Below are 26497 nucleotides of genomic sequence, written 5' to 3'. Positions count from 1 at the left end.
TATATCCTACTCATGCTTGCATTCAGTGTTGATTATTTTAATGCATGTTCATGACTGTTGTCGCTCTCTAGCTGGTCGCTTCCCAGTCTTTTTCTAGCCTTCACCTGTACTAAGCGGGAATACTGCTTGTGCATCCAATCCCATAAACCCCAAAGTTATTCCATATGAGTCCACCATACCTACCTATATACAGTATCTACCTGCCGTTCCAAGTAAATTTGTATGTGCCAAACTCTAAACCTTCAAATAAATATCCTGTTTTGTATGCTCGAATAGCTCATGTATCAACTAGGGTTGTCTGTATCTTCCATGTTAGGCGGGTTATTCTCAAGAGGAGTGGACTCTGCTCCTCACTCACAAGAAAATGGCTGGTCACCGGGATGCCCAGTCCCATGCTTTATGCAAATCAAATCAAAATAATTGCAAACAAAACTCCCCCTAGGAATCTTGTTAGTTGGAGGCACTCGTTGTTTCGAGCAAGCCATGGATTGATGCTTGTTGGTGGATGGGGAGTATAAACTTTACCATTCTGTTTGGGAACCGCCTATAATGTGTGTAGCATGGAAGATATCGCCATCTCTTGGTTGTTATGTTGACAATGAAAGTATACCGCTCAAAATATTATTCATCTCTATTTAAAAGTCGAGCTCTGGCACCTCTACAAATCCCTGCTTCCCTCTACGAAGGTCCTATCTATTTACTTTTATGTTGAGTCATCATCCTCTTATTAAAAAGCACCGGTTGGAGAGCACCACTATCATTTGCATTCATTACTATTAGTTTACATTGAGTATGACTTGACTGGATCTCTTTTACCATGAATTACACTGTCTAGTCAGTCCTTAATCTTTAAAGGTGCTTTGCATTTATGTTTTGCGGTCTCAGAAAGGGCCGGCGAGATACCATCTTGTTATATCATATTATGATTGTTTTGAGAAAGTGTTGTCATCCGAGATTTATTATTAGTGCTTGCTAGTTGATTATGTCATTGATATGAGTAAACATGAGACCTAAGAGTTATTGTGAATATGGTTAGTTCATAATCTTTGCTGAAAACTTGAATGATGGCTTTACATATTTACAACAACAAGAGCAAACAGAGTTTGTAAAAGTTTTTCTTTATCACTTTTAGTTTGTCAACTGAATTGCTTGAGGACAAGCAAAGGTTTAAGCTTGGGGGAGTTGATACGTCTCTGTCGTATCTACTTTTCCAAACACTTTTGCGCTTGTTTTGGACTCTAACTTGCATGATTTGATTGGAACTAACCTGGACTGACGTTGTTTTAAGCAGAATTGCCATGGTGTTATTTATGTGTAGAAACAAAAGTTCTCGGAATGACCTGAAACTCCACGGAGCGTATTTTTGGAAATAATAAAAAATATTGGCAAAAGATCAAGACCAGGGGTCCCACACCCTAGCCACGAGGGTAGGGGCGCGCCCCCCTACCTCGTGGCCCCCCTGGAGCTCCTCCGACCTGAACTCCAACTCTATATATTCGTGTTCGGAGAGAAAAAAATCAGGGAGAAGGATTCATCGCGTTTTACGATACGGAGCCGCCGCCAAGCCTTAAACTCTCTCAGGAGGGCTGATCTGGAGTACATTCGGGGCTCCGGAGAGGGGAATCCGTCGCCATTGTCATCGTCAACCATCCTCCATCACCAATTTCATGATGCTCACCGCCGTGCGTGAGTAATTCCATCGTAGGCTTGCTAGACGGTGATGGGTTGGATGAGATTTATCATGTAATCGAGTTAGTTTTGTTAGGGTTTGATCCCTAGTATCCACTATGTTCTGAGATTGATGTTGCTATGACTTTGCTATGCTTAATGCTTGTCACTAGGGCCCGAGTGCCATGATTTCAGATCTGAACCTATTATGTTTTCATGAATATGTGAGAGTTCTTGATCCTATCTTGCAAGTCTATAGTCACCTACAATGTGTTATGATCCGGCAACCCCGAAGTGAGAATAATCGGGACCACTCCCGATGATGACCGTAGTTTGAGGAGTTCATGTACTCACTATGCATTAATGCTTTGGTCCAGTACTCTATTAAAAGCAGGCTTTAATATCCCTTAGTTTCCACTAGGACCCCGCTGCCACAGGAGGGTAGGACAAAATGTGTCATGCAAGTTCTTTTCCATAAGCACGTATGACTATATTCGGAATACATGCCTACATTACATTGATGAATTGGAGCTAGTTCTGTGTCACCCTAGGTTATGACTGTTACATGATGAACCACATCCGACATAATTCTCCATCACTGATCCATTGCCTACGAGCTTTCCATATAATGTTCTTTGCTTATTTACTTTTCCGTTGCTATTGTTATCATCACTACAAAACCCCAAAAATATTACTTTTGCTATCGTTACCTTTTGCTACCGTTACCACTACTATCATATTACTTTGCTACCAAACACTTTGCTGCAAATATTAAGTTATCCAGGTGTGGTTGAATTGACAACTCAGCTGCTAATACTTGAGAATATTCTTTGGCTCCCCTTGTCTGGAATCAATAAATTTGGGTTGAATACTCTACCCTCGAAAACTGTTGCGATCCCCTATACTTGTGGGTTATCACCTACACATCCTCGGGTTGTCCATGGAAAACGTGGACAATTCGAAAGAGTTGAGGTTATAAATATGCAAAGACTTGCATATTTATAGATACAGCCCTTCCGAACGGGAGACACCTAGGTTATGCGACTATTTAGGTGATTGAAGGAGTCCTGGATTAGGGGGTGTCCGGATAGACGGAGTATACCTTCGGCCGGACTCCTGGAGTATGAAGATACAAGATTGAAGACTTCGTCCCGTGTCTGGAAGGGACTTTCCTTGGCATGGAAGGCAAGCTTGGCGATACGGATATGTAGATCTCCTACCATTGTAACCGACTCTGTGTAACCCTAGCCCTCTCCGGTGTCTATATAAACCGGAGAGTTTTAGTCCGTAGGACGAACAACAATCATACCATAGGCTAGCTTCTAGGGTTTAGCCTCTCTGATCTCGTGGTAGATCTACTATTGTACTACGCATATCATCAATATTAATCAAGCAGGACGTAGGGTTTTACCTCCATCAAGAGGGCCCGAACCTGGGTAAAACATCGTGTCCCTGCCTCCTGTTACCATCTGGCCTAGACGCACAGTTTGGGACCCCCTACCCGAGATCCGCCGGTTTTGACACCGACATTGGTGCTTTCATTGAGAGTTCCTCTGTGTCGTCACTTTTAGGCCCAATGGCTTCTCCGATCATCAACGACGATGCGATCCAGGGTGAGACTTTTCTCCCCGGACAGATCTTCGTATTCGGCGGCTTTGCACTGCGGGCCAATTCGCTTGCTCATCTGGAGCAGATCGAAAGCTACGCCCCTGGCCATCAGGTTAGATTTGGAAGTTTGAACTACATGGCCGACATCCGCGGAGACTTGATCTTCGACGGATTCGAGCCACAGCCGAGTGCGCCGCACTGTCATGATGGGCATGATTTAGCTCTGCCGCCGAACAGTGCCCTAGAGGCTGCACCTGTGTCCGCTCCGACCCCTAGCTCGGAGCCGATCATACCAACCGAGGATGGGTGGTTAGACACCGCCTCGGGGGCTGCAATCTCTATGGTGGTCGAGCCGAACACCAGCCCTATTCTCTGCGAAGCCCGTGACTCCAAGGAGCCGGACTCCTCTCCAGACTTCGAGCCCTCCGTGCCCCGACCGATCGAACCCGATTGGGCGCCGATCATGGAGTTCACCGCCGCGGACATCTTTCAGCACTCGCCCTTCGGCGATATTCTGAATTCACTAAAGTCTCTCTCTTTGTCAGGAGAGCCCTGGTCGGACTATGGTCAGCAAGGTTGGGATGCGGATGATGAAGAAATTCAAAGCCCACCCACCACCCACTTCATAGCCACTGTCGATGATTTAACCGACATGCTCGACTTCGACTCCGAAGACATCGACGGTATGGACGCTGATGCAGGAGACGATCAAGAACCAGCGCCTATAGGGCACTAGAAAGCCACCACGTCGTATGATATATACATGGTGGACACCCCAAAAGAAGGCAATGGTGATGGAACAGCGGAGGATGACCCCTCCAAGAAGCAGCCTAAGCGCCGGCGTCAGTGGCGCCGCTCTAAATCCCGCCAAAACAAAAACGGTGATTCTGGCATGGGGGATAATAACACCCCGGACAGTGCCGAAGACAACCACCTCCAGCAAGATTCAGCACATGAGGATAGAGAAGCCAGCCCTCATGAGAGAGCGGCGGACAGAGAGGTCGAGGACGATAATTATATGCCTCCCTCCGAAGATGAGGCAAGCCTCGACGACGATGAATTTGTCGTGCCAGAGGATCCCGTCGAACAAGAGTGTTTCAAACGTAGGCTTATGGCCACGGCAAGCAGCCTCAAGAAAAAACAGCAACAACTTAGAGCTGATCAAGATTTTCTAGTCGACAGATGGACTGAAGTCCTTGCGGCCGAAGAGTATGAACTCGAACGCCCCTCCAAGAGCTACCCAAAGCGTAGGTTGCTACCCCAATTAGAGGAGGAAGCACCTAAACCTACATCACCAACGCATGATGCGGCCGACCGGCCACCCCATGGCCGCGATAGAGAGGCCTCTCGGCCCTCCACTCAAGCCGCACCCCTGCGCCGCTCAAAAACTACCAAGGCATGGGAAAATGCACCAGACCTGCGAGATATATTGAAGGACAAGGCAAGGCAAACAAGATCGATCTACGGATCACGTGGGCGCCCCACGGCACGAGACGGTACTCGTCACGCGGGATACAGTAAATCCGGCCGGGCCGAACATAGTAGACAAAGCTCGTTTGAGCCGTGTCATGATGTAGCCCAATATAGAGGCGCCGCACACCCACTATGCTTCACAGATGAAGTAATGGATCATCAAATCCCCGAGGGTTTCAAACCCATGAACATCGAATCATACGATGGCACAACAGATCCTGCACTATGGATCGAGGACTATCTCCTTCATATCCACATGGCCCGCGGTGATGAATTGCACGCCATCAAATACCTCCCACTCAAGCTTAAAGGACCAGCCCGGCATTGGCTTAACAGCTTGCCAGCAGAATCAATTGGTTGTTGGGAGGACCTGGAAGCCGCATTCCTCGACAATTTCCAGGGCACTTATGTGCGACCACCAGACGCCGATGACCTAAGCCACATAATTCAGCAGCCAAAGGAATCGGCCACACAATTCTGGACACGGTTCCTAACCAAGAAAAATCAAATCGTCGACTGTCCGGACACAGAGGCCGTAGCAGCCTTCAAGCATAACATCCGCAACGAGTGGCTTGCACGGCACCTAGGACAGGAAAAGCCGAAATATATGGCAGCCCTCACAACACTTATGACCCGCTTATGCGCGGGAGAAGACAGCTGGCTAGCTCGCAACAATAACATGACCAAGAGCCCTGGTAATTCGGATACCAAGGACAGCAATGGCAGGTCGCGTCGCAACAAGCAAAAGCGCCGCATTAATGGCGACAATGCTGAGGATACGACAGTTAATGCTGGATTCAAAGGCTCTAAACCCGGTCAGCAGAAAATTCCATTCCAAAGAAATACTCCAGGCCCGTCCAGTTTGGACCGAATACTCGACCGCTCAATCCAGATACATGGCACCCCCGAAAAACCAGCCAATCACACCAACAGGGATTGTTGGGTGTTCAAGCAGGCAGGCAAGTTAAATGCCGAAAGCAGAGACAAGGGGCTGCATAGCAATGACGAGGAGGAGCCCCGACCGCCGAACAACAGTGGATAGAAAGGTTTTCCCCCACAAGTGTGGACGGTGAACATGATATACGCAACCCACGTCCCCAAGAGGGAGCGGAAGCATGTGCTAAGGGACGTATACGCGATGGAGCCAGTCGCCCCAAAGTTCAACCCATGGTCTTCCCGCCCAATCACTTTTGATTGAAGGGACCACCCCACTAGCATCCGTCATGTAGGATTCGCCGCATTGGTTCTAGACCAAATTATTGATGGATTTCACCTCACTAGAGTCCTTATGGACGGCGGCAGCAGCCTGAACCTGCTTTATCAGGATACAGTGTGGAAAATGGGCATCGATCCCTCGAGGATTAAACCCACCAGAACGACCTTTAAAGCCAACTGTACAGGCTCAGTTACACTCGAAGTGGTCTTCGGATCTCCGGATAATTTCCAAAGCGAGGAGTTAATCTTCGACATAGTCTCGTTCCGCAGTGGCTATCACGCACTGCTCGGGCGAACCACATTTGCCAAGTTCAATGCGGTGCCGCACTACGCATACCTCAAGCTCAAGATGTCAGGCCCTCAAGGCGTCATCACGGTCAATGGAAATACCGAACGCTCTCTTTGAACGGAGGAGCACACGACGGCTATCGCAGCGGAAGTACAAAGCAGCCTCTCAAGGAAATTCTCCATTCCGGCCATTAAACATCCAGACACCGTCAAGCGCGCCCGGAGTAACCTACACCAAGACCGCCCGACACATTCAGAGCAAGCGTAACAATGCGGCCCCAACCCCAGCCCTCGCGAACTTGCGAAACCAGTGCTGCGTGTACATAACTACGCTCTAGAAATACCATGGGCACAGGGGGAGGGGCACCATCACGGCACGCCCGAAATGCGGCTTAAACCGCACTACGGGCTGCCGATTTCTTAATTTTCTCTTATTTTCAGGACTCCATTCTTCGGAAGGCTTGTCCGGCAGTACAATTGCCGCACAAACGATACAACCAGGGAAGCAGAAAGCTATGCCGCACTACGGAACTCTAAGGTGGTCTCTATAACGAGCAGTATACCTATTTCGCATAACATTCCGCAGCTCGCCCCTGGAAAGGACATATTTAATAGTCCCATCTTTTGCTTATCGCACTATTTGTATCGTTCTGGTTTGATTGCAGCTTTTTTAAATAAACAATGCATAGCTTCCATCTATTATTGCATTACCTCTTTTTTATGAATATATGTTCATTAATGACATGTTGCACCCGTACACTTTGGTACGGCCAATACGACAGGGGCTTAAGTACCCAACAACATGGTGTGAGAAGTCCGAACACTTTCACAAGTGCGGCACCCCGGACTTATAGCATTATATGCATCGGCTCCGAATCATGTCTTGGGTCAATAGTTGGGTTTGCCCAGCTCCTATGTTTTGGTACCTTACGTTCCGTTATATCGGCTAAGGTAGCACTAGGAGAACTACTGCGATTGTGCCCCAGTTGAGCTGGGCTAAGGACCTTAGTAGAGAAAGCTAAAACTGACCGTCATGATGAGGCGAGAGCTGGTCGCTGTTCGAGAGGTTTTCGAGTCCCTAAATACTTATGCCGCTTAGAGCGAGGAGTCGGCTTTGTCCGACCTAGGCGTGGATAGCGCCCCAAACTCGGTCTTCCGAACACTAGGGGCTTCAGCAAAATTTAAAATTATAGAATTCTATGGCTAAGTGAGAGTGTTCAAGCATTATAGTCCGATTGCCTTGTTCTTTGTGTTGAGCGCCTCCCTCGAAGGACCCAAGAATGGGAAAAAGAGCGCTCATGTTTATCCCAAACACCCCAGCACTCGTGCCATGGGGGCAGAAGCCGACGACTTGCCATCTCTCAAATTTGATAAATGGCCGTACAGAAGGTAATATTTTAAATTCAAAAAGCATTGCTTAGTGCACATGAACAAGTTTTCAGCGCACAGGACAAAACGAGCGAGTTCACTGAAAAATTACATTCATGGAACATTCATCCCCCACAAGGCGGGCACCCTTCAGAACGCCCTCATAATACATCTCGGGCTTGCGATGCTCCTTGCCCGGCGGAGGCCCGTCCTTCACAAGCTTCTCAGCATCCAGCTAGCCCCAGTGCACCTTCACACAGGCAAGCGCCCTATGGGCACCCTCGATGCATATGGAGCGCTTGATGACTTCGAGCCTTGGACAGGCCTCCACTAGCCACCTCACCAACCCGAAGTAGCTCCCAGGCATGGCCTCTCCAGGGCACAGCCAGACTATGAGGCCCTTCATGGTCTATTCGGCCACCTTATGGAGCTCGACCAGCTGTTTCATCTGGTCACTTAAGGGCACCGGGTGTTCGGCCTCAGCATACTGAGACCAGAACACCTTCTCTATCAAGCTTCCCTCCTCGGCTTGGTAGAAGGCGGCGGCATCCGACACGCTACGGGGCAAGTCTGCGAATGCTCCTGGAGAGCTCCGGATTCGGGCAAGTGACAAGTAATTAACTTTTACGTGCTTGCTTTGCATAAAGAATGCCTTACCCGCCGCTATCTTTTTTATTGCCTCAACCTCCTAGAGGGCCTTCTGGCTTCGGCCTTGGCAGACTTGGCATCTTCAATGGCCGCCGCGAGCTCAGACTCTCACGTCTTCAAGTCAAGCTCCATACTCTCATGTTTTTTCATGAGAGCCCGGAGCTCTTGCCGCACCTCGCCAACCTGTGTCTCATGCTTCTCCCGCTCGGTGCGCTCCGTGGCCGCCCTCTTTTCGGCCTCGGACAATGCTTGCTTAAGGGTCACCACCTCAGTTGTGGCCCCTACAATAGCCGCGTTAATCCTGTCACTTTTTGCAATTGCACCTTTCACATATTTCAATAAGGTACTTCTTACCTTCCTTCTCATCGAGCTGCTGCTTGGCTAGGCCGAGCTCTTGCTCGGACCGCTCGAGGTTCTGCTTCAGCGTATCCACCTCCACAGTCAGTGCGGCGGAGGCCAGCAGCGAAGCCTGCATACGCATATTGACTTGATCATGTTAGACTCGTGCGAATGTTATTAGATCCTCTATTCGGCTTTTCTTTCCGAACACCGAACAGAGCATCAGGGGCTCCTGTCTATGCAGTAATATTTTTACATATTCTTTACTTACCTCAAAGCCTGTTAGAAGGCTGGCACAGGCTTCAGTCAGTCCGCTCTTGGCGGACTGAACCTTCTGGATCACCGCACTCATAATAGTGCGGTGCTCCTCATCGATGGAGGCGCTGTTAAGCGTCTCCAGCAAATTGTCCGGTGCCTCCGGTTGGACGGAGGTCACCGGCTCGGTAGGCTCGCTCCTCTTGGAAGGATGCTGCCTACTGGAGTCCGGAGCCATTGAAGGTTCCGACGCGGTGTCCGGCTCAAGGCTAGACTCGGAGCCCTTGGGGGGTTTTATCCCCTTTACGCCTGGAGTCCGGGAGGTTGCCTTGCGGCGCCTCCAGGACCACCTCCTCCTGGCTTGGAACCTATTGGGATGCCACCTCGGCGCCGTCCGTAGGGTGGGGGGAGGAAGCCGTCGGAAGAGAATTCACATCCGACGAATCCAGGGAGCCGCTCGACGACTCATCGAGCCCGGCCTTGGGCGGACTGCACAATAACGTTCGACGTAAGGAAAAACTGTGCAATGGGGGAATACTATGAATCACTCTGGTATCCGGATACTTACGATCTCGCCAGGGGCTTGGCCCTGTGTGGCCACTCCTCTTCGCCATCGTCGGCGTTGGTGGAGTAGTCCGGAGGAGGGGTCTTCCCCCTCTTGGACCCTTCGGCCTCCCCGGTTGGGACGGCTTCCTTTTCTTCCCTCCCCCCGCTGGAGGGGGAGAGGTATCTTCTTCTTCCTCCTCGTCTTCATGGGAGGAGTGCGCCTTGGAGTCGTCGGATGATGAATCCGACACCTCCTGGCGCCGGGCACTCTTTCGATTCCCCGTGGCCTTCTTCTTGGCCTTCTTCTCCGGCACCACGTAGGGTGCCGGAACCAGCGGCTTTGCCAAGCGAGCGTCCGCTGGGCCTTAGGGCAAAGGAGCCGGATAGTTGATCTGCCGGATGTCTCCTGCCAATCCTGTCAAAGGTAAGGGAGCTTAGATCCCGCATGGAGTCAAACTATAAAAAACTAATACCCTGTAAAAGGTAAAAACAGCTTACCGCATGAGCGTGACGCTGCGTGCTGAATCTGCGATCCTCGGTAGCAGATGCGGGGGCCTTGGCGCCCTTGAAAAGCACCCTCCAGGCATCTTCGTACGTCATGTCGAAGAGCCTGCTCAGAGTTTGGTGCCGCGCCAGCTCGAACTCCCACAGGTTGAAAGCTCATTGTTGACACGGGAGGATCCGACGGCTGAGCATAACCTGGACTACGTTGACAAGTTTGAGCTTCCTGTCCACCAGGCTTTGGACGCATGTTTGGAGACCGGTCAGCTCTCCTTTTTTTACCCCATGACAGGCCCGTCTCTTTCCAGGAGGCGAGCCGCGTAGGGGGTCCGGATCGGAACTCTGGGGCTGCGACCCATTCAGGGTCGTGTGGCTCGGTGATCTAAAACCACCCCGACTGCCACCCCTTTAGGGACTCCACAAAGGAGCCCTCAAACCATAGGACGTTGGGCATCTTGCCCACCATGGCGCCTCCGCACTTCGCTTGGGTGCCGCGCACCACCTTCGGCTTGACATTGAAAGTCTTGAGCCATAGGCCGAAATGGGGGCGGATGCGGAAGAAAGCCTCGCACACGACGATAAACGCCGAGATGTTGAGGACAAAGTTCGGGGCCAGATCGTGGAAATCCAGGCCATAGTAGAACATGAGCCCCCGGACAAATGGGTGGAGAGGGAAGCCCAGTCCGCGGAGGAAATGGGGGAGGAACACCACCCTCTCATGGGGCCTAGGGGTGGGGATGAGCTGCCCCTCTTCGGGAAGCCGGTGCGCAATGTCGTTAGACAAGTATCCGGCCTTCCTCAGTCTTTTGATGTGTCCCTCCGTGACGGAGGAGACCATCCACTTGCCTCCTGCTCCGGACATGGCTGGAGAAGGTTGAGGTGGGGTGTGCGGACTTGGGCGCTGGAGCTCGAGTGCGCGGAAATGGATAGGCAAAGGAGGAAGAAGGCGTGGATGAAAAGGCGGATCCTTATCCCCTTATATGGGCGGACGACTATGCGCCCCCACCTTCCTGGTAAAACTCACTTATCTCCCAAGCGCCATAGTCAATGGCGCGGTTGGGTTACCCACGCCCATATTGATGAGAATCCCGGAATAAGGGGACACGATCTCTGCTTTAACAAGACATGCCAAGGAAACCGCCTCGCTACCCGCAATGAGGTGGGACAGTAAAACGATTCGAATAAAGACTTGGCCGTGGTGTGATGTCACACTATGGAATACGTCAACAGATTAGATTTGTGTAAATATTGTTCTCTCTATGGCAATATGTGGAAACTTATTTTGCAGAGCCGGACACTACCTTTGTGTTCGGAATCTTCTATGAAGTACTTGGAGGAGGAACCCGCCTTGCAATGCCGAAGACAATCTGCGCGCTGGACTCGTCGTCATTGAAGCCTGGTTCAGGGGCTACTAAGGGAGTCCTGGATTAGGGGGTGTCCGGATAGTCAGACTATACCTTCGGTCGGACTCCTGGACTGCGAAGATACAAGATTGAAGACTTTGTCCCGTGTCCGGAAGGGACTTTCCTTGGCGTGGAAGGCAAGCTTGGCGATATGGATATGTAGATCCCCTACCATTGTAACCGACTCTGTGTAACCCTAGCCCTCTCCGGTGTCTATATAAACCCGAGAGTTTTAGTCCGCAGGACGAACAACAATCATACCATAGGCTAGCTTCTAGGGTTTAGCCTCTCTGATCTCATGGTAGATCTACTCTTGTACTACCCATATCATCAATATTAATCAAGCAGGACGTAGGGTTTTACCTCCATCAAGAGGGCCCGAACCTGGGTAAAACATCGTGTCCCCTGCCTCCTGTTACCATCCGGCCTAGACGCACAATTCGGGACCCCCTACCCGAGATCCGCCGGTTTTGACACCGACAGTGATCTACAAATAATGAAAACCTACACATGAACGGGAAGAGATTACCCTTGAAGCGTGCAACGGAATTCACTCTCTCTATTGTCAAAATAGATGCATGTCCTGCATGAAAGAATGAAGTTGTGTCAAGCATATGTCAAACACACAAACATCAATTACACTCACTCACACACCACCACACACAAACACACTCACATATCCATACAAACACATCACACACTCACTCACACATGCACACACACACATCAATAGCACCCCTCTCCCACAAACGCACTCACATACACCATTCATTATATATGCACATATATACACACCTAAATATAAAAACCATTCATTATATATGCACACATACACCAACATCACTCACTGACACACACACATACAAAGCACACACTCACACACATTATTCACTATGCATATATATTCACCTTTTGTTGTAATGGAGAGGGGGGAAACCCCTTTTATTTCAAAAAAACGAGATTGAGTAGGGGCTCACCAATGGGGCAGGGGGGTGGTGGGGGAGGTGGATGCCGGGCGTGGTAGAGCTCAGTGGAGGGGATGTCGCGCCGGTGGTGCTCGGTGAAGCTTGCTCGAGATGGTGGCGGTGGACGAGCTTGGTGGAGGTGGCAGTGGGGGAGGGGGGCTCGGTGGAGGTGGAGGGGTCGGGGGAGGCACTCCCGGTGGCGGCGACGGCGGAGGCGACAGAGCTCGCCGGATGAGGCGGCAGCACTAAGGGGCGGCGGCGAATAGAGGGGGCGGGGGTGAGAGAAACAGAGAGAGAAGAGAGGAGTGAGCGTGCGCGAGGGGAAATTTTGCATAAGTCCCCACGGGAAACATTTCCGAGAGCCAACTTTTAGCGACACTCGGTAAAAGTCTTAACCTAGATCTTGGGGGCTTTTCCGAGAGCCGCACAGACAGTGGTTATCGAGGGTCGTCCAGTAGCACTCGGTAATGGCCGCATTTTCCAAGAGGAACTCTCGGTAAAGCATCCTTCTTGTGCATTCTCCATAATATGCATTATACTTTTTTTGTTGTTATCTTCCATGCTTGGAAAACAACCTTAGCACATCATAATTATCGTCTTGTGTTTTCTTTTTCAAATGATGGGCCTCGCCCGGTTATAGAGACCGGCACCCCTCCGGTGGCCCCGACGGTCTAGGGCGTTGATCGGCACCAAGATGGTGTAGTCCACGGTGAATAAATGCTTCTCCGTGTTACTGCTTGTCATTGTGAGATGACAGACCAAGTCTAGGCTAAAGCCACAGCAAGATCTCATCCGTGTAGACCCGACGCGTCCGTTTCCCCCCTCCAGGTGCCGGCGGCGGCGCCGTCCGTGAGGGGGGCCACACCCCAGGGACACGTGCCGCCTCTTCGGACATGCCACCACACCGTACGACATGTATGAGGGCCCGATGCAATGCTCCGGTGGCATTGCTACCCCCCCCCCCCAAGGCCCCCGTCCTGCCTAACCCTGTAGCGTTTGACCACGGGACTAGCCCTTTGACTTTGCACGGACGGGCTTTGACCAGTGGAACTCTCCACCCGGTTGTGTTAGGTCAGCCCATAGGAACACTTTGGAGCAACTTCTGGGCCGAAGCCATAGCAAGATCCCATCCGTGTAGACCCGACACATCCGTTTCCCCGTGTGTGTGGTTTGTGAGGCACGTGCCACGTCAAGGATGTGCCTTGCTTATTCAAATAGCACACCACCCCCGCATGCATATGCATGGGCCACACGCATGTAGGGGTGCCCTCCCCCCTCGGGCGGTCTCTATATCGAGCACCCATCCGAGGGCCCCGGCGGTCTAGGGCATTGTTTGGCACCAAGAGGGTGTACTCCACGGTGAATAACTGCTTCTCCGTGTTAGTGCATGTCATCACGAGATGACATACCAAGTCTAGGCTCGTTCTGTCACGGGATCACCCACCGAAGACTCTGTCTCGGGGACGGACGCACCCGGTCCTTGACGTTCCCGCCCGTGTGTGTGGTTTGTGAGGCATGTGCCACGTCAAGGACGGGCGTTGCTTATCGAAATAGCACACCACCCCTGCATGCATATGCATGGGCCGCACGCATGTAGGGGTGCCCTTCCCCCTCGGGCGGTCTCTATATCGAGCACCCATCCGGTGGCCCCGTCGGTCTAGGGCATTGTTCGGCACCGAGAGGGTGTAGTCCATGATGAATAACTGCTTCTCCGTGTTAGTGCATGTCATCGCAAGATGACAGACCGAGTCCAGTCTCCTTCTATCACGGGATCACCCACCGAAGATTCTATCTCGGGGACGGACGCAGCCGGTCCTTGACGTTCCCGCCCGTGTGTGTGTGTTTTGTGAGGCACGTGCCACGTCAAGGACGTGCATTGCCTATTCAAATAGCACACCACCCCTGCATGCATATGCATGGGCCACACATATGTAGGGGTGCCCTCCCCCTGGGTGGACTCCATATCGAGCACCCATTCGGTGGCCCCGGCGGTCTAGGGCGTTATTCGACACCGAGAGGGTGTAGTCCACGGTGAATAACTGCTTCTCCGTGTTAGTGCATGTCATCGCGAGATGACAGGCCAAGTCTAGGCTCGTTCTGTCACGGGATCACCCATCGAAGATACTATCTCGAGGACGGATGCAGCCGGTCCTCGACGTTCCCGCCCGTGTGTGTGGTTTGTGAGGCACGTGTCATGTCAAGGACGTGCGTTGCTTATTCAAATAGCACACCACCCCTGCATGCATATGCATGGGCCACACACATGTAGGGGTGCCCCCCCTCGGGCGGTCTCTATATCGACCACCCATCTGGTGGCCCCGGTGGTCTAGGGCACTGTTCGGCACCGAGAGTGTGTAGTCCAAAGTGAATAACTTCTTCTCCGTGTTAGTGCATGTCATCGCGAGATGACAGACCAAGTCTAGGCCCGTTCTTCGAGATAGTCTATGGGTATCGAGTGGGCATGTGTCCGGTTTGTGCAGGAAGTGCGGGTCCTGTTGCTCCGTTGGCCTCGAAACTTCTTGTGCTCTCAAAGGAGGCCATCGCATGTATATATATGCATGGGCTATCCGGTGGCCCGTGCGGTCTAGGAAGTTGACCGGCACCGAGAGAGGGGGTAGGCCATGGTCAACAACTACTTCTTCTCATGTTTTTTTACTTTACACTCTTTAAAGTTCTCTCTCGGTGTCGGTCTAGAAAGTTGACCGGCACCGAGAGAGGGGGTAGGCCACGGTCAACAACTGCTTCTTCTCATGTTTTTTACTTTACACTATTTAAAGCAAAAAAGAAAAAACTATATAAAAAACTACTCAGAAATAAATAGAAGAAAGTAAATAAAGCAGAAAAGAAAAAAACTATATAAAAGAACTACTCAGAAATAAATAGAAGAAAATAAATAAAGTAGAAAAGAAAAAACTATTCAGAAATAAATAGAAGAAAATAAATAAAGTAGAAAAGGAAAAAACTACTAGAAATAAACAGAAGAAAATAAATAAAGCATAAAAGAAAAAAACTGTATAAAAAAGCTACTGAGAAATAAATAGAAGAAAATAAATAAATCAGAAAAGAAAAAAAACTACTCAAAAATAAATAGAAGAAAATAAATAAAGTAGAAAAGAAAAAACTATATAAAAACTACCCAGAAATAAATAGAAGAAAATAATTAAAGCAGAAAAGAAAAAACTATATAAAAATTGTTGGGGCACTGTCCAGTGGGCCTGCTAGGCCTTGGGCGTGAAATTCAGGCCCACCAGGGCCAGCAGGCTCACAGGACAGCGCGCCATAGTTAGGCCCAGAAACCTGCTTTATAGAGGAGTTCGATAGAGCAGCCGCGGCTGGATTTATAAACCAATGCGGCTGCCCTTCGCCCGACGAGGTGGGACTAAATTAGAGTAGTGGTTACCGACGGTCGGCTATCGGTAAAGGCCACCTTTCCGAGAGTTACTCTCGGTAAAAGTGTAACCTAGATCTAGGGGGCATATTTTTTGAGAGTTACTCTCGGTAAAAGTGTAACCTAGATCTAGAGTTGATTTCTTTTCCGAGAGCCGCATCGACAAGCACTCGGTAAAGGTGACGTCGACTACTTAATAAGCACATTCCCCCTGTTGTTTCTTCTCTCTGCTCCCCACCGACCGGCGCCCCTCCACTCCTCTCCTCTGCTCCCCACCGACTAGCACCCCTCCACCGGCCGGCGCCCCTTCCACCGCCCCCCCCCCCACACCACACCGAGCTCCTCCCTCCGGTGAGCCCCCCTCCTCTCCATGTGTGCATAGATAGATGGATTAATAGATGGATGCATATATAGATGGATGGATTGATAGATGGATGCATAGATAGATGGATGGATTGATAGATGGATGGATGCCATGTAGATACATTTTTTTTATATCAAAAGAAAAAATGTAGATAATTGTTGATAATGTTGTATGCATGGATGCTATGTGTGGATGTGACCGATGAGATACATGAGAGAGTGTTGATGAGAGTTGTTCTTTGGAGGAAGAAAAATCAAGTTTTGAACGATGATGGTGATCTGTGTGAGCTCCTCCTCATGTAATATCTTGATAACGCACGAGGGGCTCACCCAGCTAAACCATCACCGAAAGTTGAAATACCCGTGAAAGAGTGTACACCATATATACCATCACCAGCGAGAGTGTCCACCGTATATATGTGAGAGAGTGTCATTGAGAGTTGTTCTTGGAGGAAGAAAATCGACTTTTGACGATGGCGGTGGATCTACGTGAGATCTTCATGTCATATCTTTCATGTTTGATTCTTATGTTATTTTCCATTGTGTGATGAAAGGTGTTAGCATCGATTGATTTTTTTGGCTATGGCTTCCTCCAACGGCAAAGCTTCCATTAGGGTCGACTCCACGGACACAGAGAAGAGCGCCGATGAATGCTTGGAGGAACTGCTTGAGAAGAACCCACAGCTGATCATAATGAAGTTTTTTGTGGATCTGGCCAAGAAGAATCCCCCAGCTAAGGAGGGCAGGGTTCCACCATGTTAGGAGCCATTGAGTCCACCGACCATCATTCCCGACGACGCTTGGTCCTCCACTATGGGGGATGCCCCCACGTGCTCTGACTCGACGATCACTGGTTTCACCAACTACACCTCGGAGTAGTCACCTAGATAGTTTGACGTTGATTTAGTTGTATCCTTAAGTACCTACTGATATGGACTTGGATGGCCACTTGCTATGCTTTTGATTGTACGAGTGATGAATGCTTATGTTGATTATGTATGATGTGCATTATTTCTTGTTCTTTTGTAGATGAAGTGTTATGTGGTGTCCAGAGGACGGTGTCCAGGAGTCTACAATTCATGGTCGGAATGCAATGAACAAATACTTCGTTATGAAGGCAACTCCCACGAATCATCCGACAATAAAGAGACGACAGATTATCATTACAATCAGTATTTGCTTAAGCAAAAGATAAAAACTAATGAACGCAATGGTGCAAGCCAAACAAGGCTTAGCTGGTTCAGTGGATTGAAGAACTTCATAATTCTCTTTTAGTTTGTCATAATTGTGGTGTTGCTTTTTATCATATGGTGCATGCATGTAGACCACTTTGTTGTTTAATTAGTAAGTAGGCAATTGTACTAAAGAGCTACTTTGTGATTTGAAATGAAGCTTGTGTGAACTATTTATGGATTAACGCTTATGTGAGTTTGTTGTTAACCTGTGTGACTTGAAATGCAAGTTTGAGTATTGTAAAAATGTTTTTGCTGCACCAACTCGAGCAAAAAACAGTATGAACAGAACTGGGAACAAAATTTTACCGAGGGCAGTACTCAGCAAAGAGGCATGCGCTGGGAGCTGAAGGCACTTGGCTGTTGCAGTTATGCCGAGAGGACTCTCGGTAGAGCAGTGGTTACCGAGGGTCAATTCTCGGCCCTCGGTAATGGCCACCTTTTCCGAGAGGCGCTCTCGGTAAAGCATCTACCCTAGATCTCTTTCCTTCTTGTGCATTCTCGATAATATGTATTGTACTTTTTTTTGTTTTCCATGCTTGGAAAACAACCTTAGCACATCATAATTACCGTATTGTGTTTTCTTCTTCAGATGGGCCTCGTCCGGTTCTAGAGACCGGCACCCCTCCAGTGGCCCCGGGGAATAACTACTTATTCATGTTAGTGCATGTAATCGCGATATGACAAACCAAGTCTAGGCCCGTTCGGTCACGGGATCACCCACCGAAGACTCTGTCTCGGGGACGAACGCACACGGTCCTCGACATTCCCGCCCATGTGTGTGGTTTGTGAGGCATCTGCCACGTCAAGGACGTGCGTTGCTTATTCAAATAGCACACCACCCCTGCATGCATATGCATGGGTCACACGCATGTAGGGGTGCCCTCCCCCCACTCGGGCGGCCTCCATATCGAGCACCCATCTGGTGGCCCCGGTGGTCTAGGGTGTTATTCGGCACCGATAGGGTGTAGTCCACGGTGAATAACTACTTCTCCATGATAGTGAATGTCATCGCAAGACGACAGACCAAGTCTAGGCTCGTTCTGTCACGGGATCACCCATCGAATATTCTGTCTCTGGGACGGACGCAGCCGGTCCTCGACGTTCCCGTCCGTGTGTGTGGTTTATGAGGCACGTGTCACGTCAAGGACGTGCGTTGCTTATTCAAATAGCACACCACCCCTGCATGCATATGCATGGGCCACACACATGTAGGGGTGCCCTCCCCCCTCGGGCGGTCTATATATGGAGCACCCATCTGGTGGCCCCGACGGTCTAGGGCATTGTTCGACACCGAGAGGGTGTAGTCCATGGTGAATAACTGCTTCTCCATGTTTGTGCATGTCATCGTGAGATGACAGACCAAGTCTAGACCCGTTCTTTGAGATAGTCTATGGGTATCGAGAGGGAATGTGTCCGGTTTGTGTAGGAAATGCGGGTCCTGTTGCTCCGTTGGCCTCGAAACTTATTATGCTCTCAAAGGAGGCCATCGCATGTATATGCATGGGCTATACGGTGGCCTCGGCGGTCTAGGAAGTTGACCGGCACCGAGAGAGGGGGTAGGCCACGGTTAACAACTGCTTCTTCTCATGTTTATTACTTTACAATCTTTAAAGTTCTCTCTCGGTGCCAGTCTAGGAAGTTGACCGACACCGCGAGAGGGGGTAGGCCACGTTCAACAACTTCTTCTTCTCATGTTTATTACTTTACATTCTTTAAAGTTCTCCCTTAGTGCCGGTCAAGGAAGTTGACCGGCACTGAGAGAGGGGGTAGGCCATGGTCAACAACTGCTTCTTCTCATGTTTTTTAATTTACACTCTTTAAAGTTCTCTCTCGGTGCCATTCTAGGAAGTTGGCTGGCACCGAGAGAGGAGGTAGGCCACGGTCAACAACTGCCTCTTCTCATGTTTTTTTACTTTACACTCTTTAAAGTTCTCTCTCGGTGCCGGTCTAGAAAGTTGACCGGCACCGAGAGAGGGGGTAGGCCACGGTCAACAACTGCATCTTCTCATGTTTTTTACTTTACACTCTTGAAAGTTGAGTTTTGAACAAATCTAACCCAAAAAGCATATATATATGAGTGCATAAAAAGTCTTTTATCGAAAAAATTCATCAAAAGTCATGGAATTTCCAAACTCTGGTTGTAAAAGCATATGAAATATGAGATACAAAAAATATAGTGCAAAACAAAAACCAAAAGAGAATGGGAAAAAATTAGAGCAGTGGTTACCGTGGGTCGATTCTCGGCTCTTGGCAATGGCCACCTTTTCCGAGAGGCACTCTCAGTAAAGCATCTAACCTAGATTTCTTTCCTTCTTGTGCATTCTCGATAATATGTATTATACTTTTTTTTGTTGTTGTCTTCCATGCTTGGCAAACAACCTTAGCACATCCTAATTACCACCTTGTGTTTTCTTCTTCAGATGGGCCTTGTCCGGTTCTAGAGACTGGCACCCCTCCGGTGGCCCCGACGGCCTAGGGGAATAACTGCTTCTTCGTGTTAGTGCATGTCATCGCGAGATGACAGACCAAGTCTAGGCCCATTCTGTGATGGGATCACCCACCGAAGACTCTGTCTCGGGGACGAACGCAGCCGGTCCTCGACGTTCCCGCCCGTGTGTGTGGTTTGTGAGGCAGGTGCCACGTCAAGGATGTGCGTTGCTTATTCAAATAGCACACCTCCCCTGCATGCATATGCATGGGCCACACTGAAAGGATCGATATGGTTGACTAGAGGGGGGTGAATAGGCAACTAACAATTTTTAACTTTTCTTTACCGAATTAAACTTTGCATCAAAGTAGGTTGTCTAGATGTGCAACTAGGTGAGCAACCTATATGATGCAACAACAACAAACAAACAAGCAAGCGAGAGAAGTAACACTAATGAGCTTGCACAAGTAAAGGTAAGAGATAACCAAGAGTGGATCAGATGAAGACGAGGATTTGTTACCGAAGTTCCTTCCTTTTGAGGGGAAGTACGTCTCCGTTAGAGCAGTGTGGAGGCACAATGCTCCCCAAGAAGCCACTAGGGCCACCGTATTATCCTCACACCCTCACACAATGCGAGATGCCGTGATTCCACTATTGGTGGCCTTGAAGGCAGCAACCGGACCTTTACAAACAAGGTTGGGGCAATCTCCACAACTTAATCGGAGGCTCCCAACAATACCACGAAGCTTCACCACAATGGACTATGGCTCCGTGGTGACCTCAACTGTCTAGGGTGCTCAAACACCCAAGAGTAACAAGATCCGCTAGGGATAGGTGGGGGAATCGAAAATATCTTGGTGGAAGTGTAGATCGGGCCCTTCTCAACCACTCCTGAGCAAATCAACAAGTTTGATTGGCTAGAGAGATAGATCGGGCGAAAATGGAGCTTGGAGCATTAATAGAGCTTAAGGGGGAAGAGGTGAGTCAACGGGGAAGAAGGGGACCCCCTTTTATAGTGGGGGCAACAATCCAACTGTTGCCTCACTACACAGCCCCGCAGAGGGCGGTACTACCGGAGGAGACAGCAGTACTGCTGCTGGGTTAAGCGTACTACCGCTCCCTTCGGCGCTACTGCCGCGCAGAATGAAGGGTAAAGGGAAAGAGGGAATCGGGCGGTGCTGCCGTGGAGGAAGGGCGGTACTGCCGCTAATGAGCGGTACTGCCGCACTACTGCCGCAGCGAGGTACCGCATAATCCGACACAGAAAAAGACCCCTCGAATAGACGCGGTAGGGACCTGGCAAGCCAGTGGTAGTACTGCTACGGAGTCACCGGCGGTACTACCGCTGCGGAGCGGTACCGCCGCTTGTGACCCCTCAGCGGTACTACCGCTGGGTACCATGGTACTACCGCTGGGACCCAGACAAAACCCACAAGAAGAGAGAAGGTCTCTCCATAGAAGCGGAAGGGCTCGGAGGGTGAGAAGTGGATGTGTACGTGTTGATTCCACCCAAGTAATACTAAGGCAGACCCCCTCTTGATAGTACGGTGCCCTCTACACAACTACTCCACCAAGAAAGAAACGAAAGAGGTACACCGTCTTGAATGACACTCCGAGGGGAAAAAATCGTCTCGTGCCAAGGATGAATCTTTAAAATGCTCAAAGCACACAATTAGTCCGCAAACACATTGTCATCAATCACCAAAACCACATCGAGAGAGATATGCCTCAACAATCTCCCCCTTTTTGGTGGATTGATGACAACTAGGGATTTGCACAAGGAAAAGACGGGCTCCCCCTGAATGTGTGCACCTAGTTAGTGGAGCCTTTGGAACGCAAGACACACACATTCGGATCAATATTCCCCCTATATTTTGTAGTCCAACAATTCTAAGCACAGGATATATGAGAGCAGGGTATAAAACAGGATAAGCATGCAACTCATAAGATACTATAGTACTGAATAAACATAAGTAATAAGGTAGCGATAGGGTAGCATATATCTCACACCGTATGTCTAGAATTTAGGTCTCACTGGCACCAAACCAAACCAAGCAAAGACAACAAGAAAACACACGAGAAAACACAAGACAACACAAAGACACACTTGCAACACGGCAACAACACAAATCCCTAAACTCTCTTGCCCTTTGGCATCGAGACACCAAAAGGGAAAAGAGCGACGCTACGGCTCCAGGTGATGGCAAGCTGAGGATCTCGAACATCACATCTCAGCGTGATCGTCTGCATCTTCGTCATTGGTCGGAAACTGCTCGGCGTCTGAATCGGTCCAAGGGCAATGCTGGTGAATCCTTTCCTCCTCTTCAGTGATCTATCCCTCAGAACCACAAACAACGGTTGCACCCAACTGACGCATGAGCTCCTTGTGACGCCCCCTGGCCTTCTTCTCCGCCACATGAGTCATGTATTGGCAATGTGACTCCATGCAAAAGAGCTTCCTCATCTTGTGCTTGAGTTTCTTTGCCCAAGAGGGCTCTGTCCCAGACGGCTCATAGTCCTCATCGTCAGCATCAGCCTCAGCCTTAGTCTCAGTCTCCATGGCTGCGGCAGCAGTAGATGGGCCCCCGGGTTTAGGCACTGGGGTGCCCCAATTGTCCTTCTTCCTTGAGAAACCAAGTCTCCAGTTTCCAACATCACTCTGGGATAGACACGTGCCCAGGCCTTCTCAATGAGCCTCATGATGAATGGACCATATATCGGGCACTTGCGCTCAGAAATGGTAGAGAGAAGTTCAGACCACATAACATGAGAAATGTCCAGGCTCTCTCCAGTGTTTGCTTCCTTCTCATGCTAGCAGAAAATAAGCATGTCCACGAGATAGGAGTGGACCATATCCAGATTCCCGATGCAAGGGAAGAGAGTCTCACGGAAGACACGATGAAGAATATCCAGATAGGCAGACAACTCATAGGTTTCCTTCTTAGTCACTGGGTTAACCTTCACGGTACAGTAGGGCCAAAGGGCTTGCTTGTGAGTGGATGTAGCATTGCAGTGAGCACGGAAGCCGACTGGAATCTCAAGCATGTGATATTCCACATCAAGTAACTCCATGAAGGCCTGCCACTTGACGGAAAGCTATTTGCCATTGGTCATCCAAGTCAGAGTCCTGTCGGCATCAGTTCCAAGATGAATGGTAGCAAAGAATTGAGCCACCAAATCTGCATCAAAATCCTTGTTGAACTGCATGATCCTGAGAATGTTTAGCTAAGAACACATCTGAAGGGCTTCGCCAAAGTACTCAGGGTCCTTCTCCATAGCATCCGCATCGATGGAGCATACATCAACATAGAGATTCTTCTTGGCCTTGATCACATCAAAATAGATGGCAAACTGAAAGCGGTTCCAGAATGGGCGGTTGACCAAAGAGGGATCTTGGTCTTCCTCATAGGGGTTGCGGCGACGCTTTGCCCAAAACTCCTTGGCAGTCATCTCAGTCACAGTCTTTCCTTTTGGCTTGTTGGCGGATCTCTTCGACTGTTGAGGTGGTGGTGGAGCACTTGAGGATGCACCTGCTGGTGGCGGTTGAGTACTAGAAGAACCACCTGCTGGCTCAGAGGTGCGGTAGCACTTTGACGTTGCACGCCCGGGGTTGTCACGGCGGACCTGCTACTCAGGATGATCATCACTTGGAACCAAACACACGACCAGAAGAAACACAAGAAAGAAAAGAGCATAAGCCACCAAGCGAAACAAAAAGGATTAAGGTGAGGTAGAAAATATTGGAACTGGGCATCCGACAGTAGTACCGCAATCTACCCGCGGCAGTACCGCTCAGGCGGCAGTACCGCTCACAGTGAGCGGCAGTACCGCTCATGCGGCAGTACTGCTCAAGGTGAGCGGTAGTACCGCCCAAAATGGGGAACATCGGTTTTCTACTGCCGTGGTCAGATCCGGCACTACCGGGATGCCAAATTCAAAAATTTATACTACCAAACATCAATCCAAAGAGCCTAGAAGCAATCTCCATCCACCACAAGCCTCTTCATAGCCAAAAAACTAGAGAACAATGCCTATTGCCCCTAAGAACTAGATGCAAGATCTAGGCAAAGAGAAACCGAGAACGGAGGCAATACCAACATCCCTGGCTGGAGGACAAGATGGAGAATGACTCCACCAGAGGGAATGGAGAGAAGCGGCCGGAAAACGGCGGCCAGCCGGTGCCCTCCCGCGACGAGGCGTCGCTGGAGCGACAAGGTAGACGAGTGACTGGGGACGAATGGGTATGGGGAGAAAATAACTCCCCCGCCCCGATATAACCCCCAGTGCCTGCCCCTCAGCGGCAGTACCACTGGTGAGGGCGGTAGGACTGGGCAAAAAGGGGCTTAACACTCGAAAAAGAACAAAAAGAAAACGGGAACAAAACACACACACAAAAACGACAAAGAGAACGAGAAACACACACATCTTTAAGAGAGGGCGGTGGCCGAGTCCACCTATGTTTGAGTTTAGAGGTATGGCGCCGCATATTTTAACCTTGGGCCCATGACCAACACTCATCATTGAAGCACAACTGCCAAAGAAATGGCTAATGTGAAAGAGTTTGGTTAGTTTATGCATTATGAGGGGAGGGAAAGTTCATTGAGAGAACAACACTCCCCCTATGTCCATGCCTACACCTAAACTAGACAACACGTTGAGTGAGGTGGGGTGTGCAGGGGTTCAAGTCACATTGCTCGAATCAATGATATTTAGCTCATGCCTTAACTCGCGAAATCTTGCTTCATCCAAAGGCTTCGTGAAGATATCTGCAAGGTTATCATGAGTGTTGACATAGTTGAGCTCGATCTCCCCTCGCCTAATGTGATCCCGGATGAAGTGATACCTAATCTCAATATGCTTTGTCTTGAAGTGTTGCACCGGGTTGAGGGAAATCTTGATGGCACTTTCATTGTCACACCAAAGAGGCACTTTGTCACAAGTGACACCGTAATCCTTTAAAGTTTGCCTCATCCATAAAAGTTGTGCACAACAACTACCGGCAGCCACATACTCCGCTTTCGTGGACGAGAGAGACACACAACTTTGCTTCTTGGAAGACCAACTTACCAAAGAGCAACCAAGAAACTGGCACCCTCCGGAAGTTGACTTCCTATCCACTTTGTCTCCCGCCCAATCCGAGTCCAAATAACCTACAAGCTTGAAATTTTCTTCTCTTGGGTACCATAAGCCAAAGTTTGGGGTATGAGCCAAATATCGAAAGATTCATTTGACCGCCACATAGTGACTTTCCTTGGGTGCGGCTTGAAACCATGCACAAATTCCCACACTCAACATGATATCCGGTCTAGATGCACAAAGGTAAAGCAAGGAGCCAATCATGGAGCGATATACCTTTTGATCCACCGCTTTACCATTGGGATCAATGTCAAGTTGGCACCTGGTGGGAATGGGAGTGGACGCTGGCTTGACATCACTTAGCTTGAATCTCTTAAGCATGTCTTAAGTGTATTTCTCTTGATTGATGAAAGTTCCTTCTCTCCTTTGCTTCACTTTGAACCCTAGAAAGAACTTCAACTCTCCCATGGAAGACATCTCGAACTTTCAGGTCATGACAGCGGCAAATTCCTCATTGAAAGCTTTGTTAGGGGAACCAAAGATAATATCGTCAACATATAATTGGCACACAAACAACTCCCCTTTGACCTTCTTAGTAAAAAGAGTGGGGTTGATTAGCCCCACTTCAAAACCATGTTCTTCTAACAACTCGGTAAGGTGGTCATACCACGCACGAGGGGCTTGTTTAAGGCCATAGAGTGCCTTATCGAGTTAATACACATGATCAGGAAAGTAGGGATCCTCGAACCCGGGGGGTTGCTTGACATAAACCAATTCATTAATAGGACCATTAAGAAAAGCACTCTTCACATCCACTTGTTGTAACTTAAAGTTATGATGAGAAGCATATGCAATCAACATGCGAATGGATTCAAAACGAGCAACAGGAGCAAAGGTTTCATCATAGTCGATACCCTCGACTTGGGAGTAGCCTTGTCCTACAAAACGAGCCTTGTTTCGAATGATAATCCCATGGGCATCTTTCTTGTTCTTAAATATCCACTTGGTTCCAATGACATTGTGGTTCCCCGTCGGTCTTGGCACCAATCTCCACACTTTGTTGCGCTCGAAGTTGTTGAGTTCTTCATGCATGGCATTGATCCAATCCAGATCCTCGAGCGCCTCATAGACCTTGTGGGGTTCGACACAAGAGACAAACGTGTTATGTTCACAATAGTTTGCTAATTGTCCACGAGTGCTTACCCCCTTTCTTAAGCTTCCAAACACAATCGTCATGCGATGATCCTTGGTGGAGAGCTTGGAAGCAACCTTGGCGGCACGACGCTCCAATTCCTCCTCGGGGGTGAGATGAGGAGTGGTCACTTGATCATCTTGAGCATCGTCTTGAGCTTGTTCTTGATCACGTGGGACTTGATCTTGAACTTGCTCGGAGGAGGGAGCTTGACCTTGGGCATCACTTGATGTTACAACACCATCTTGAGATTAATCTTGCCCTTTGTCTTGTCCTTGAGTTTGAGGGCCCTCACTTTGTTCTTCGGAAGCGTGTGGGTCTTGGGTTGGTGAAGGTTCCACTTGAGTAGAACATTGTCATTCTCCTTCGGCCACAAGGGGTTCCTCAATGGGTAGGATATGACCAATACCCATTCTTCTTATAGCTTGGGGAGGAATTTCATCACCTACATCACAAGGACCACTTTGCTCCACTTGGGAGCCGTTATTCTCATCAAACTCCACGTTACACGTTTCCTCAATAAGTCCCGTGGACTTAT

General features: G+C 49.4%; 1 pseudogene; it reads right to left on the bottom strand.

Moving 5' to 3' along the window:
- LOC123101484 (protein CHROMATIN REMODELING 35-like) overlaps positions 1 to 26497 on the bottom strand; it is a 78599-nt pseudogene that overhangs the window by 31285 nt on the left and 20817 nt on the right.

This window comes from Triticum aestivum, chromosome 5A (genome assembly GCF_018294505.1).
Source record: "Triticum aestivum cultivar Chinese Spring chromosome 5A, IWGSC CS RefSeq v2.1, whole genome shotgun sequence".
NCBI lineage: Eukaryota > Viridiplantae > Streptophyta > Magnoliopsida > Poales > Poaceae > Triticum > Triticum aestivum.
Note: the sequence above shows the minus strand (reverse complement) of the source record. Positions and strands in the feature narration are given on the sequence as shown.